Source organism: Capricornis sumatraensis, chromosome 7 (genome assembly GCF_032405125.1).
Source record: "Capricornis sumatraensis isolate serow.1 chromosome 7, serow.2, whole genome shotgun sequence".
NCBI classification, from domain to species: domain Eukaryota; kingdom Metazoa; phylum Chordata; class Mammalia; order Artiodactyla; family Bovidae; genus Capricornis; species Capricornis sumatraensis.
Window position 1 is genome coordinate 44,371,852 of NC_091075.1, and position 17,327 is coordinate 44,389,178.

The following is a 17,327-nucleotide window of genomic DNA, read 5'->3' on the forward strand; positions in this document are numbered from 1 at the left end:
TTCAAACTCACCCATCAGATCATCAAATCAGATTTTGCTTCCATAGTACCAGCCATGCTACTCTTCTTAAACAATGTGCATTTGCCCAAGGACTATGGAAACGGTGGGTTGGTAGGGACGATATTTAGAGTTGAATAATATAGAAAAAGAAATGCTGTGATAATGAGCAAATATACCTAGTTTTCAAGCAAGAGATCACTAGGGAAATATTAAACAAGAACAGGAGAAATTGTCTGTAATATGACTACTGAGCTCAAATGTAATAGACACCACCATGTCAAGGATGTGGTGTTAACATATGTGATCAGATTTTTACTCTCCAAACCTTATAGGATAGTTTATTAAGAGTATCGGTTAGGACATTCATTTTTGTGCTGGTAACAGAGACTCAGGTAAAGTATGGTTTAAGCTAGAGGGCCAAACATCATAAAATAAACAGATGTCTATTGCTGTCTCACATAACATCCCACCTGGTGTCACAGTTCAATTCTGCAAATCTTCAGAGAACTGGACACTTTCTCTTTCGCTGCTTTCACATCATTAAGGCACGACCTTTGTCTCTGGTTCATCACAGCTTCCTTTCCTTGTCCACAGAAGAGACAAGTGGATGGGGAAAAGGGAAGGACGTGCCATGTTCCTTCCAATAAAGGATACACCTGGGAGTGACACCTGCCGCCTGGCTGCTCACATCTCCTTAGAAATGAATCACATAGTCACACCTAGCTACAAGTTAGAATTGAAAACTCAGTCTCTATTTTAGAACACAAATCTGGGCTTCTGTCGTTATAGAAGAAAAGGTGAACAGATTTGGGGGAGAACTAGCAGTCTGTGCCACAGCATTTAGTTTAAAATAATCATTTAGCATTAAGACAGACTGTAAATAATTATTGAAGCTGGATCACACATACCCGGAGGTTCATTATACTACTTTCTCTATTTGTTTAGGTTTGAAAATTTCATAGTTAAGAGTTCTAAAAAATTAATTCCATCAGCATATATTATGGGACTTGTCGGTGTTTAAGAAATAGGATTTGGCAAGGTTCAATAAGCAAATGGTAAGCAAACAGAGGCTTAGACGTGCTTAAAAGCGCTTGCTCCTCATTTTCCGCCTCTTGCTCCACTTGGAGACGTGAAGCTGAGCTAGACTTCGGAAGGATGCATCCATGAAGAGGAGAACAGAGGTGTGTCAGCTGGTCTCTTGCTGCTTACCCCATGTGAGTGAAGCAGTTCTAGTGACCCAGCTGCAGTCCACAATACTATCTAGCCACAGCCCCGTGAGAAACAGCAGCCAAAGCCAAGCTGGCCTAGACATCATCACAGGGCAGAAAGGGATGTGGGCTTTATCTGGCTTTTCAGGACTCCTGAGGAGGCGGGTCACCTATGCAGTACTGACTCACTTTCACCTGAGCCAGCCGCCAGCACAAAAGCAGAAACAAACCAAACACTGATCTGATATTTCTGTAAAATTTCTCAATCTCTCTCTGTCATGCTGGTGACTCCAGGGTGTATACAAATACCTGGAGTAAGGACTCTGTTCCCAAAAGATAATTTTTAATCCAGGCTATTTCCAGCACGGACTACCCAGGTAGCTCAGTGGTAAAGAATCTGCGATGCAAGAGATGAAGGTTCAATCCCTGTGTTGGAAAGCTCCCCTGGAGAAGAAAATGGCAACTCATTCCAGTATTCTTGCCTGGGAAATCCCATGGACAGAGGAGCCTGGAGGGCTATAGTCTATGGGGTCGCAAAAGAGTCAGACACGACTTAGAGACTCCACAACGACAACAGTTCCTAGCGCTGCCCATCTCATCTCACTTGTGCTGTAGAGGTTGCCAGGGGCCAGCAGGCATGCCCACTGCTCCCACTGGTTCTGCTTCCAAACTCCAGTGAAGGGAAGTGGGTGAAAAAGTAAAAGTCGCTCAGTTGTGTCCGACTCCGTGCAACCCCATGGACTATACAATACATGGAATTCTCCAGGCCAGAATACTGGACCCAGGGATTGGACTCAGGTCTCCCACATTGCAGGCAGATTCTTTACCAGCTGAGCCAAAAGGGAGGCCCAAGAGTACTGGAGTGGGTAGCCTATCCCTTCTCGAGCAGATCTTCCTGACCCAGGTCTTTTTAAAGTACATCATGCACAATTTAATAGAATCTGATTTTGTCATTATTCCTTTCTCCTTGAAAATTTTAAACTCCTCCCTAACCTGAAGCCCCACACTAACAAATGGCACCTGCTCTCTTACAGTATTGAGGACTCAAAGGATTTATCAGAACAGAGCTTCTCAGAGAAGACTCATTAACCCTGAAGGCTGATGCAAACTCTCCTACTGTAAGCTTTGAAATCTTAAGACCTTGAGGCAACTGAGGCCCATCTCCTTTATTTAAACAGTGACAATAATAATAATTTCTCTAAAACCACTCTTAGTGAAGGATGCTTCAAAATATAAGTGAAGTGAATCAGTTATACATACACACACACACACAAACACACATATTTATCTACTTTTTAAGATACTTTTCCCATATAGGCCATTAGAGAGTATCAAACAGAGTGCCCTGTGCTATACAGTAGGTCCTTATTAGTTATATATTTTATATGTAGTCCTGTGCATATCTCAGTCCCCATCTCCCGATTTATGCCCCCCACCTCACCCCTTGGTAACCATAAGTTTGTTTTCTACATCTGTAACTCCGTTTCTGTCTTGTAGATAAGTTCATGTGTACTCTTTTTTTTAAGATTTCATATATAAGCAATCATAGGATATTTGTCTTTCTCTGACTTGCTGTTCACCGGAGTCTAGCACAGCATTGTAAATCAACTATACTCCAATACAATTCTTTTTAAATGTGAAAGTGATCCCTACTCATAAGTAAAGGGTCTTTTTTTTCCAGTTCTTACTCCTCCTTAAGCTTAAAGTCTGTAGGCATTTAGGCACAGTAATTTCTTAGGCTCTGTAGTTTCCACTGGCTGCATCATACTAATGATACACAGAGGATTGACTGCAGGAGTTCCCTGGTGGCCCAGTGGCCAAGAATGGAGCTCCCAATGCAGAAGGCCTGGGTTCCAACCCGAGTCGGGGAACTGGATCCCACACACTGCAGCTAAGAAGTTTGCATGCCACAACAAATTTCAAAGATCCCATGTACCCACAACTAAGATCCAGTGCAGCCAAATAAAAAATAAACATTTTGTTAAAAAAAAAAAAAAAGACGGCTGCATTCAGAGCTTCATAATGTGTCTTCTGATTCTGCCTCTGCCCATGGTTATAAAACTCCCATTTCCCCTTACTGGATATCAACTCTTTATCAATTCCTGGAGGGTTCTCAGAGGTGTTACCCTGACTGTTCACCATTTTAGTCGCTTCAGACAGTAGGTTGCTTTTACTGTGGTTATTCTTGCTCTTCCCCTCGCTGGTCATCTCCCAAGCCTCTGAGGCCCACAAAGCTGTCACCACTATTAGGGTAACCTCTCTAGGGGAACAGAGTGGCCTAAAACAGATATGGAAGATGCTGCTAATTTACAAGTTATCTAGCCTTTGGATCCTGCTGCCACCTTCTTAGAGTAGTTCAGCTATTTTTCCGTTTGAAAATTGCCCCCATTTTTCTCTCTTAACCTAGTACATGTTATTATTATGAGACATCAGTCTTAGATGAGAGTGCTGTCAGCTGTCACCTCCGTTATGAAGGGGGGATTGGCTCTCTCCAGCTTCATGTTACACTCAGCTCTGTCGGTCTTGATTCTGGGCTTCTAGTGTCCCTACTTCTTAGTGAGGCTTTGATGGCCTTGTTCTTCTGACTCTTATTTGTAGCCCTTTATTCAGATCATTCAGACATGAATCCATGATCCTGGGCTGGAAGAGAACTTGAGAAAAGTATATTGCACCCCAAATCCTCCTCCTTTCTAATTCCAAAGCATGATTCTTGAATCAAGCTAGTACTTCTCATGTCTTCTTTCCTTCATCACAATTCTACACAGGAGGTGTTCCCGCTCTTAAGACAAACAGACTCACTTCATCACTCCTCTGTACCCAAGCATTTATGAATTCAAGGAAGGACACAGCTATGGCCAAATCTGAAACAGTCACGGCACTTCTTTTTGAGCTCCTGTCTCGACAAGTGACAATTTCTTCCCACAACCTTATATGAAAAATGAGATACCATGGATTAATGAGATAGTTTCAACCATTCAATTTACTTGAGTTTACCATTTGCCAATATTTGTGGATTATTATTAGATATGGAGAGAGCATCCCTGGAATTTGGTTCAGGTACAATGTGAACTCTGAACTGGAGAAATGTCACGATATAGTCATCTTTCATGGGAGAGAAAACAAGACAATTTTAATTGGCTGTATGCTCTCCCTTCTCATTGGATTTCTTGCTCCTTTCTTCTTGGTTCTCTTATTTCTGGATCTTACTAAATTCAAAAGAGATTGCTTACTGCTTAACATTTCTTTGTTTTATGCCTTGAGCTATATACCAAGGAAAAAAGCATTTCCAGTCAATCACACATACCAAGGCTTTTCTGTAAAAAAGAGAAAAATATTCAGAATGTTCCAGACATAAAACTATTTCAATTTTTAATCCTGTTTTACAGAAATTAGAGACATAGTTCTAAATTTAGCTGGATCCGACCTGCTTCACCTAACTCACTTACCATTAACAATGGGAAAGAGTTTTAAAAGTCCCCAATACCTGTCAGTTGCTGTTAGTAATAAGAAAAGCATTTTCTTAATCCTTCACCCCAAGGGCAGTTTCATTATAGTTTCAAAGTGAAGATCAAGAATTCTGCTTGAGATGTAATAACTTTTTAAGAAAATTTGATTTTAAAAGAAATGGAAATTAAGTATAGCATTATGTACTATTCATTATTAAAGGAAAATTCAAAGGGATTGTATGCTCATCTCATGAATTCTTCCTAAAAACTGTGGTTGCTTCGTTAAAGAGATATGGAATAGCAGGTGGCCAGGTAGTCGTCTTTATTAAATGGAAAAATCTCTTGACTCTGAGTCACCAGCCTTTCAATTTTCCTCTAAAGAAGGAAAGGGTTAATTTATATTCTTTCCATTTTTCCATAAAAGACAGACTCTAGGTTCTGAATTGCTGAGCTCAGTGCCAGGGTTGCACAAAATAAAGACAGATCATATTACACATCCTTTCATCAGCATCTCAAAGGGTTTTATACCCATTAAAATACCACTGTAGCCTTCCTGTGTAGATAAGTATGTAGTTTGGTGTGCGAATAAGTTAAGTCTTCCTGCAAGTGCCTTTTCCCATTTGTTTCACTTTGTCTTAATGTCTTTGTAATTCATTTAGTGTCACCAATTTAAGATAAAGGTATTTAGCAGTTTGGGGCATATCACTCTGAGTAGAAAAACCTTCCTGACCCCCAACTTAAAGCAGAGCAGAGGCCCCCAAGAGCAGCTTAGACGACTGTCCCCCATGAGGGTCTTTGACCACAGATTTCGTCCAAGGTGACATGTATTTCACCCCTAACTATTTGACATAAATAAATCTTCATCCTTTGAAGGGAAGGACTGAGCACAAGAAACTGGGAAAAATCAATCTGAACCAAGGCTGATGATGCAGGGGACTTTTGGTAATGAGACTATATTGGCAAGAGCTGGTTCCCAAGGGAGATCTGAGCTTGGGAAATATTACTGAAAATAAGTCCAGCTCCTAAAGTGACCATGAAAAACAATAACAGATATCTGGAGATATGTTACAATGCTTTTCAAATCTTTGTGTTTTATACTTATAACCCCACATTCAAAACCAGAAAGAGAGATTTTCAGAAGGTCATAGCTAGGAATCTCAATGCCAACTTGTATTCTAAACCTAATAAGGCAGCCATATATAGTATGAATCTTAGCCCTAAATTTATTTCCCTAGTTTTAAGACCCCTCGAACATCTATTTTAACCTTCACCATTATGTTCTTATTTGCCTTGAATGATTTTAGAATGAGGGAAGATACCATATACCTAAAGGAGAGAACACAAATGAAAAAGTTAATTGAGTCAGACACGGCAGAAGGAGTCAGGGCCATGAAGAGTAATGAGACACTGTCCCTGTTCAAGAAGAACTTACAGACTAATGAGAGAAAACCAGAAACAGGTAAACATATCGTTTCACCATAATATGGCAAGTGCTAGGCAAAGATATACCCTGGATGTAATGAGTGTTCAGAAACGGGGTATCAGAAATAACAGTGAGATTTGCTGGGCTTATGTACTCCCATCTGCCTCTCATTAGCTCTGCAGCAGCCTTAAAAATATTAATAACACTCTTGACTACCAAGGTCACTATGAAACACAGCAGCCTAGAGGACCCTGGAGGAAGCAGAATGTGTTTGAAGTACTGCAAAAAGCCCCATCCTGGAGAATTGTCACTATTTGCTTCTCTGGCAGCTCCCTATAAGAGCCCATTCACAGGATTTATCTTCAGGTGACCTTGCATTAAGGGGAAATTCCTAACCCCAGAGTATTTGCAAAAGCAATCAGCAGCCAACTGTTTAACATCACAGCTGCCTGAACCAGGGATGTAAGTTGGGAAATAAGAGGCTTCCCAAAAAATATAAGATGAAGTTCTAGGAAATGAATTGTCTACAGAAGGTTTTGAAAAGTTGTCACGTATTCCTGGGGATCTACAACTACCATGTGCATGCCAATAAAAAACCAAGAAACCCTAAGCTCTCACCCCTGGCTAACCTTGAGGTTCTTTGCAAGTAGTAAGTGAGAAATAAGGTGGAGTCATAAATTGCCAAAGTGCTGAAAACAAACCATAGCAACCTAAAGAGAGGGAGAACTATTGCTAAAGGTGTTTAAGGAAATCTCTATCCAATGATGACTTGTCCCCTAGGCTTACTGGGCAAAGACTTTAATGAACACATACAACAAAGGATATAGACATTAACAAAATTATTTCAGAAAAGGCATCCAACAACAAACAGCAAAAACAACAAACTCTAGTTAGGGGAAGGACCTGATTTCCAAAGGTGCCACTAAGGCAAGAACTCAATAAATATACAGAAAAATCACAATTAAAGTCATTACTAGAAAATATCTATTTGACACAATAAAAGATAATAGAACTAAAATGTAAATGTGTTATAAAACACTGAAAAGTACTATCATAACTTGACCAAGTAAATTTTCTCTAACTGTGCAATTATCTAAGAATTCATAGTTTTAAAGGAACTATTTCACCTTATAATGCTTTAATAAATTTCTACCTTGTGGCAATGGAGTATTCAAAAAGAAGAAGATGATAATGGCAACATAGAGAAATGAAACATAAATCATATAGAAAAGAAATAAAATGGCAAATGTAAACCTACCCTAACAGTAATAACATTAAATTGAAATAGAATAAATAATCAAAAGGCAGGCTTTGGCAGAATGGATACAAAAATATGATCCAACTATTAACTTTCTATAACGGATACACTTTAGACTGAAAGACACAAATAGGTTGAAAGTAAACAAATAGCATGCAAACAATCACCAAAAGAGAGTCAAATATTAATATCAGACAAAACAGACTTTAAGATAAAAATTATTTCTAGAGACAAATAAAGTTCATCATTATAAAAGGATCAGTCCATCAGGAAGCTATCATCATTACAAATATCAATCTTTTGGCTCCTCTTCAAATCATGTATGAAGTAAAAGATGCATATATATATATATCCCAAATATACTAAGTGGAATAATATTAAAATAGTCACATAGAGAAAAGTCTGATTTAAAAAGTGTTGCTGGTGGAGGGTACAGACACTGGGTTACTGTATGAGCTTGAATCTGTATACTTTGGGATTCTAATGTTATGCCCAAGTCACGAAATCTCCCAACAACCACCAGTGAGCTGATATCCAATGCAAAAGCAAGAGAGTTTTTATTACCAAGCTGGAGCTGGGGCTCCCACTGATACCGACGCAGCAGCTATAGGGAGGAGCCCTGAGCTCTGGGTTACATTGCTTATATAGGGTATTCTCACGTGAAAAATTCGAAAAATGGGAGTCTCCGGGTCTGATTGGTCACCTTCTGGTGAAGGGTTAGGTGTTGAGTTCTGATTGGTTCTCATTTCCCGGGCTGGCCACGGGTGCTGATTCGTTCCCATTTCCCGGGCTGGCCAAGGGTTCTGATTGGTTCGCAGGTGGTGGGGTGAGGTCAGGGGATTTCCAAAGGCTCTTTTCCTGGAACCTTAGATTCTTCACTAAGAGTGTGATCATACCTTTGGCTAGAGATTTACCATACTCACCCTTGAAAAGAGGAAGAAACACACAAACATGCGCACATACAGACATGACTAGCTCAGAGTCCACCTTCCTCCTTTATGCCTATCAAGAGTTCACAGTGCTATACAAACCTTCCAACTTTTAGGCAAGCTCAGGCTCTTATTCCCCGAAAATGCTGTTCAATGTGCTGTGCTCACCTTGAGAAGAAAAGCCTAGAAGGATGTCCCCGGAAAGCAACATCAGGAAACCATGTCACTTCAATACAATGCTTTTGTGTATGTCTTAAGAAAGCCTTGTTTATTCAGGAGTTCTAGTTAGTTCAATGCATTCGTATAATTACACATGATTTTACAATGGACATTGTGATGATCTCATTTGTAATTTTGCTTTTCAATAAAACGTGTAAGAAAAGAAAGCTGAGAGAATGAAATATTGTCAGGAAAATTATTAATAAGACTTGTTTTTGCTATTAAGTTTAATTATCCTAATTAATCTGGGCTCTCCTCGACCTGTCTTCTGGTTCTGCCATTAATCAATGATTTGACCTTCTATGATTCACTCTTTATCTTTACCTGTCTAATGATGAAGTTGAACTAGAAAGCCGTTAAGTTTCCTTTCAGCTCCAATATTATTTGTGTTTCTGAAGTAAGGATTTAAATTTAGTTATAATCTAACTACATGTTGAATTTCCTTTATCCCACAATACTAAGCATATTAACAAAATTGCTAACAAACTCTAAACAGCAGAGAAAATGTTTCAGTTTAGTTCAGGGAAGGAGGTAAATGAAAAATTGCTATCTTGTTTGATTAAATGTGAATTTCACATTTGCCTATTTGTCCATTATTGTCAAAAAGTCCAAGGTATACTGCCTAGTTACATACAGTCAAATTGCCTTAAAAACCTTTCTTTTGAATTTCAGAAGGTTTAAAAAATAGCTAACTATTCCATTTTTAAACTGCTTGCTTCAGAAGTTTTTATAGACTAACTAATAGAAATGTGCTTTCAAAGAAAAGTAGGTTGTTCATTTCTATAGATCTAAAAGTGCTCAGCATATATTTCCTAGGCCAGTACAACCATGGAAATGTATAAAATACTGTGAAACAATTTCCTAGATTATATAACCCTGTTCCCAAGTTACACTGACCACACAATAAATACCCTGCAATAGAAGTATGATAAACATTATTATTACTGGGCTTCCCATGTGGCTCAGTGGTAAAGAATCCACCTTCAATTCAGGAGAGACAGTTTCAATCCGTGGGTCGGGGACATTCCCTGGAGGAGGGCATGGCAACCCACTCCAGTATTCTTGCCTGGAGAACCCATGGACAGAGGAGCCTGGAAGGCCACAGTCAATATTGCTCCAGAGTCAGACACAACTGAGTGACTGAACACACACACACAAACATTATTATTGTTATCTGCATTAAGTTTTTCAGTACTGTATTACACTTTCATTACTATCCAAGTACTTTCAAACAATGACCCATTTACAAATGTGTATGTCCATAACCAGATATTACCAGTATCACATTTCCTCTGACTTCAGCCAAGCATAAATGCAACAAATAGGTTTATTGCTCAACTGTGTTCAACTCCAATTGAAGATTTAAATTTGAATACTCCTAAATAGCTCTCAGCACCCAGGTAGCACACTCCCTTGACAATCTGCCAACGTGCGTGTTTCTTAATATAGAACACTGCTCCTGCTGGCAAATTCACTTTCTCAATTTTCTAGAAGATATAGAAAAGGATGGGAATAGGCTCAAGCCTTCCCTTAGAAATGGTAAACACCTCAAACAATGAAAGTCATCCATTTCCTTGAAAAATTAAGATACCATTTGGCATACATACTTTCTCAGGGCAGAGCCTTCTGTTAGTAACATGCTTTATAGTCGATAGTTATTTATTTGAATCATTTAGGAGCCATTTGAAGACAGACGAGTTTAAATCACATCTTTAAACAAAGCAAAATAGATTTAGACTTCCACAAACATCTGTTAATTTTCACACACTGAATCCGTTAAGATAATTCACCTTATGGAGTAACTCACAAGGAGAAGCTCCCTCCACAACATGGAAGAAGGGAAAATTCAGTTATGCAAATGATTCCCATTTAAACTCTGCCCAGTGAGCAACAGAAAGAGTAAGCAATTCAAATTGCATGTTAATCACCTTCACATTTACAGAGCTCCAGGAAAGCCAAGGCTGACAAGGTCAGATTTTCTGCAGGGTTCTAGAATGACAGTATTCTGAGGATGGAGCTCTGTCAGATCACTCCCCTGAGGGAGAACCAATACAGCTGCTAGGAGGCCCTCTCTGGAATCTGCTTCATGGGTGGCTTTTTACTCTGCTGGGATATTCAGATGATAAAATAATACTCGATGATCTTTCTCAAATTATTCAACTTGGACCAAATGAAAAAAGTGGTTGTAATCACCTTGCAACTGTGGCTGAAACCACCGTTGGTCTTTGTTAACTAAAGGGGAGATACTGGCTTTTGCTACTGGAAAGAAAGAGAATCTCTGAATTAGAACAAAAATCACTCCTGATTTCTTGTGAGATTTGAGATTCCATTGATAATGACCAGAAAGATAATTCCATAGCTGAAAACTCTGATCAGGTGATACCAGTGTTGGGTACATCATGAAGGATGTGATATGCTTAGAGTACCAAAATTCTGACACAGAAATTTCTTTTGAATATCTCTGGGTTTAATACATTTACAAAAAAAAAAAAAGTTATACCATTCTTAACTCTCCCAAGGGCTTTCTATTTAGAGGATCTTTATTGAGGATTTACTTCTGGGCCAGACACTGTACTGAACTATATTTAATTTCATTTAATCTTCAAAATAATATTATGAAATAGGAATCATTGTATTTGTTTTACATTTAAGGAATCTTTGGCTTAGGGAGTTTAAGTTATTTACTTAACACATACATGCTAAGTTACTTCAGTTATGTCTGATTCTTTGTGACGCTATGGACTATAGCCCAACAGGCTCCTCTGTCCATGGGATTCTCCAGGCAAGAATACTGTAATGGTTTGCCATGCCCTCCTCCAGGGGATCATCCTGACCCAGGGATAGAACACATATCTCTAACGTCTCCTGCACTGGCAGATGGGTTCTTTACGACTAGCGCCACCTGGGAAGCCTCTATTTACATTATAAGTAAGGACAAAGCTAGGATTTGAACCCTGGTCTGAATGACTTTCAAAATCCATGCTGTTACTGATATGCTACTCTATGTTCTGCATAACAAGAAAGAATTATGATCGCCCTGATCTCCAAGGAGGTAAAGTTTGTTCCTCTACCCCTAGGTTTAGTTTGAAGTGTTAGTCTAGAATTCAAAGCTTACATGCTTGGACGTTTCCTCAAAGGATTCTAAGCAATGGGCCTGGGAGGTAGGCAGGTCGAGTTTTCAAAAGTTCTTCAGTTGGTTCCAATGCACACTCTCCATCAAGAACTACTGATATCACTTATAAGTGGGATCTAAAAAATATGATAGTGACACAATTTATGAAGCAGAAGTAGACTGACAGACATAGAAAAATTAATAGTTACCAAGAAGAAAGGTGAGGAGGGATAAATTAGGAGTTTGGGATTAACAGATACATACCACTATATATAAAATAGATAAAAAAAAAAACAAGGATGTACTGTATAGCATAGGAAACAATAGTCAATATCTTGTAATATTGGAAAAAATGGAAAATGGAAAAAAACCTGAAGCTGAATCACTTCACTGTACATCTGAAACTAACATAGAATTTTAAATCAACTATACTTCAATTTTTAAAAAAAGAGCTTATCACATAATTTAGTAATCCTGTTACACTGGAGTTCATGTACACATTCTCAGATATCCTTGGAGACACCCAGGAAATTTTAAGGTTGTAATCTCACTTCAATAAAAATGTTTTACAATTACTCTTTAAGTTAATTCTTGATCTGGATAACCAAGCTCTTCTAGCTGACTTTGTTCTTTTCTATTTATTTCAGCTTTGTATTTGTAATCATGAATTTATTCACACAACAAATTATGTAATTCCTAACATGGTAAGTAAGACAATAAGCACATTTGCAAAAATGTTAAAAATCATGGCAATCTGACAGGTTTGCTATGAAATTTAATGAAAAGTACTTAGAGGCGTCTAACATTTGGTAAAGACTCAATGAATGTTAGGTATAGTTTTTCTTATTCTATCCTTTATTCTTTAGAGTGAACAAAAGTTCTAAACTTCATGTAGTACTAAGTACTATAAACAAAACAGTGGAAGGCAATAGGGGTAAGATAAGAGCTCTACTTGGTTACCTGGGAGGGCCTCTCTATTTCAGTGATATTTAATCAAAGCCCTAAGTAGAGTGATGAAGCAAGCTACATAGCTGTGAAGAACTTTCTAGGTGAGGGGAAAAGCCAATGAAACACTCTTAAGCAGTAATAAACTAAGGTGTTCATATTCCTTCACTCATTTAGTTATAGGTGATCATGGGACAAAATGTAACTTTTGATAGTGTTTCTCAAAAGGCTGAAATTCTTACTGTAGGATGGATTCTGCACACACACCCTCATTCATATGATGAAGGTCTAACTCCCAGTACTTCGGAATGTGCTTATATTTGGACATAGAATTTTCACAGGGATAATTAAGTTAAAATGAAGTTATTAGGGTAGACTCTAATCCAATATGACTGAAAATTTGGACTCAGACATGTACACATGTACAGAGGGAAGACAATGGAAAGACAAAGAAGGCAGTCATTAATAGGCCAAGGAGAGAGGCCTGGAATAGATCCTTACCTCGTGGCCCTCAGAAGAAATCAACTCAGTCCAACACTTTGATCTTGAACTTCAAGCCTCCAGAATGGTGAGAAAATATATTTCTGTGGTTTAAGTTGATCTGTGGTACTTTGTGATGGCAACCCAAGCAAACTAAATACAGACATCATTCTCAAGAATAAAAAGAATTCTTCAGGTGGATCTACTTATTATTCAAATTTTAAAAGTTATACTTAGAAGATCTTGATCTATTCAAACGGACAGTAAGTGCTAATCTGGATTAGACACCCAGGACTTTCACCAAGTGGGTTGGTCAAATGGGAAGAAGTCTAGAAGTAAAGTAGTTCTTCGGGAGCTGGGGCCCAATTGACATCTTTGAAAGCTTCCTGACCAGCACAGGAGTGAGGTTTCTCGTGAATGGATTGAACTCTGTAGAAAGAATATGTAACTGTCCTCTGGTAAGCCACCAAAGACTTTCATTTCTCTTATCATCGTGAGGTCCCCAGCCTTTGGGCTGGAGGACATGATGCTGAAAATCAGACCATTTCTTTTTTTTTTTTTTTTTTAATTTTTACTTTATTTTACTTTACAATACTGTATTGGTTTTGCCATACACTGACATGAATCCACCACGGGTGTACATGCATTCCCAAACATGAACCCCCTCCCACCTCCCTCCCCACAACATCCCTCTGGGTCATCCCCGTGCGCCAGCACCAAGCATGCTGTATCCTGCATCAGACATAGACTGGTGATTCGATTCTTACATGATAGTATACATGTTTCAATGCCATTCTCCCAAATCATCCCACCCTTTCCCTCTCCCTCTGAGTCCAAAAGTCCGCTCTACACATCTGTGTCTTTTTTGCTGTCTTGCATACAGGGTCATCATTGCCATCTTTCTAAATTCCATCTATATGTGTTAGTATACTGTTTTGGTGTTTTTCTTTCTGGCTTACTTCACTCTGTATAATCGGCTCCAGTTTCATCCATCTCAACAGAACTGATTCAAATGTATTCTTTTTAATGGCTGAGTAATACTCCATTGTGTATATGTACCAAAGCTTTCTTATCCATTCATCTGCTGATGGACATCTAGGTTGTTTCCATGTCCTGGCTATTATAAACAGTGCTGCAATGAACATTGGGGTACATGTGTCCCTTTCAATTCTGGTTTCCTTGGTGTGTATGCCCAGCAGTGGGATTGCTGGGTCATATGGCAGTTCTATTTGCAATTTTTAAAGGAATCTCCACACTGTTCTCCATAGTGGCTGTACTAGTTTGCATTCCCACCAACAGTGTAGGAGGGTTCCCTTTTCTCCACACCCTCTCCAGCATTTACTGCTTGCAGATTTTTGGATTGCAGCCATTCTGACTGGTGTGAAATGGTACCTCATTGTGGTTTTGATTTGCATTTCTCTAATAATAAGTGATGTTGAGTATCTTTTCATGTGTTTGTTAGCCATCCGTATGTCTTCTTTGGAGAAATGTCTATTTAGTTCTTTGGCCCATTTTTTGATTGGGTCGTTTATTTTTCTGGAATTGAGTTGCATAAGTTGCTTGTATATTTTTGAGATTAGTTGTTTGTCAGTTGTTTCATTTGCTATTATTTTCTCCCATTCAGAAGGCTGTCTTTTCACCTTGCTTGTATTTTCCTTTGTTGTGCAGAAGCTTTTAATTTTAATTAGGTCCCATTTGTTTATTTTTGCTTTTCTTTCCAGAATTCTGGGAGGTGGATCATAGAGGATCCTGCTGTGATTTATGTCGGAGAGTGTTTTGTCTATATTCTCCTCTAAGAGTTTTATAGTTTCTGGTCTTACATTTAGATCTTTAATCCATTTTGAGTTTATTTTCGTGTGTGGTGTTAGAAAGTGATCTAGTTTCATTCTTTTACAAGTGGTTGACCAGTTTTCCCAGTACCACTTGTTAAAGAGATTGTCTTTACTCCATTGTATATTCTTGCCTCCTTTGTCAAAGATAAGCTGTCCATATGTGTGTGGATTTATCTCTGGGCTTTCTATTTTGTTCCATTGATCTATATTTCTGTCTTTGTGCCAGTACCATACTGTCTTGATGACTGTGGCTTTGTAGTAGAGCCTGAAGTCAGGCAAGTTGATTCCTCCAGTTCCATTCTTCTTTCTCAAAATTGCTTTGGCAATTCGAGGTTTTTTGTATTTCCATACAAATCTTGAAATTATTTGTTCTAGTTCTGTGAAAAATATCGCTGGTAGCTTGATAGGGATTGCATTGAATTTGTAAATTGCTTTGGGTAGTATACTCATGTTCACTATATTGATTCTTCCAATCTACGAACATGGTATATTTCTCCATCTATTAGTGTCCTCTTTGATTTCTTTCACCAGTGTTTTATAGTTTTCTATATATAGGTCTTTAGTTTCTTTAGGTAGATATAGTCCTAAGTATTTTATTCTTTTCGTTGCAATGGTGAATGGAATTGTTTCCTTAATTTCTTTTTCTACTTTCTCATTATTAGTGTATAGGAAATCAAGGGATTTCTGTGTGTTGATTTTATATCCTGCAAATTTACTATATTGATTGATTAGCTCTAGTAATTTTCTGGTGGAGTCTTTAGGATTTTCTATGTAGAGGATCATGTCATCTGCAAACAATGAGAGTTTTACTTCTTCTTTTCCAATTTGGATTCCTTTTATTTCTTTTTCTGCTCTGATTGCTGTGGCCAAAACTTCCAGAACTATGTTGAATAGTAGTGGTGAAAGTGGGCACCCTTGTCTTGTTCCTGACTTTAGGGGAAATGCTTTCAATTTTTCACCATTGAGGATAATGTTTGCTGTGGGTTTGCCATATATAGCTTTTATTATGTTGAGGTATGTTCCTTCTATTCCTGCACTCTGGAGAGTTTTTATCATAAATGGATGTTGAATTTTGTCAAAGGCCTTCTCTGCATCTATTGAGATAATCATATGGTTTTTATTTTTCAATTTGTTAATGTGGTGTATTACATTGATTGATTTGTGGATATTGAAGAATCCTTGCATCCCTGGGATAAAGCCCACTTGGTCATGGTGCATGATCTTTTTAATGTGTTGTTGGATTCTGATTGCTAGAATTTTATTGAGGATTTTTGCATCTATGTTCATCAGTGATATTGGCCTGTAGTTTTCCTTTTCTGTAGTATCTTTGTCAGGTTTTGGTATTAGGGTGATGGTGGCCTCATAGAATGAGTTTGGAAGTTTACCTTCCTCTGCAATTTTCTGGAAGAGTTTGAGTAGAATAGGTGTTAGCTCTTCTTGAAATTTTTGGTAGAATTTAGCTGTGAAGCCGTCTGGACCTGGGCTTTTGTTTGCTGGAAGATTTCTGATTACAGTTTCAGTTTCCATGCTTGTGATGGGTCTGTTAAGATTTTTTATTTCTTCCTGGTTCAGTTTTGGAATATTGTACTTTTCTAAGAATTTGTCCATTTCTTCCACGTCATCCATTTTATTGGCATATAATTGCTGATAGTAGTCTCTTATGATCCTTTGTATTTCTGTGTTGTCTGTTGTGATCTCTCCATTTTCATTTCTAATTTTATTGATTTGATTTTTCTCCCTTTGTTTGTTGATGAGTCTGGCTAATGGTTTGTCAATTTTATTTATCCTTTCAAAGAACCAGCTTTTGGCTTTGTTGATTTTTGCTATGGTCTCTTTTGTTTCTTTTGCATTTATTTCTGCCCTAAAAAATATGGAACGCTTCACGAATTTGCATGTCATCCTTGCGCAGGGGCCATGCTAATCTTCTCTGTATCATTCCAATTTTAGTATATGTGCTGCCGAAGCGAGCACTGAAAATCAGACCATTTCTGAGTCTAACCCTCCATGATGTGTTCAGTAGGAACTGCTCGAGAACTGGCATCTAAGAATAAGAGGTGCCAGGGTTGTAACAAAGAGGAGCTTGGTGACTAGACTAGTGCTATACCATTGAAGTACCTGGCTGGCAAAAGAGGGCTGCAGCTGAGAAAACTGAGCCACATGTTCATCAGGACTTGGCGTGTGGGACAAAAGCAGGAACAGGAATAAAAGGAAGAGCTGTCAATGGGGAGGTCCACAGAGGAGAGTGGGCACTTCAGTCAGACCTAACAGCTCCATCACAGACAGGCTGCATAAGTCTCTTTAAAGAGTGAGAAAGTGTGCTCTACCAGGCAGAGGATGGGTGTTTAAAGGGTGGGACTGGTTCTGAAAATAGATGCAGTGTAGGGCAAAGACTTGATTGCAATTTAATGAAAGTGGTGCTCAAGCAACCAGAAAGGAAAAAAGAAATTTTTTTTCACCAAGAATAAGATACTCCAG

The 17,327-nt window shown here is 38.4% G+C and overlaps 1 non-coding gene across 1 annotated transcript; it reads right to left on the reverse strand.

Annotated features, from left to right (window-relative positions):
- Positions 1 to 16,716: 16,716 nt before the first annotated feature.
- Positions 16,717 to 16,823, reverse strand: LOC138082483 (U6 spliceosomal RNA). Its single transcript, XR_011145112.1, has one exon. It is a non-coding gene; the product is annotated as a U6 spliceosomal RNA (small nuclear RNA).
- Between the last annotated feature and the right edge of the window lie 504 nt (positions 16,824 to 17,327).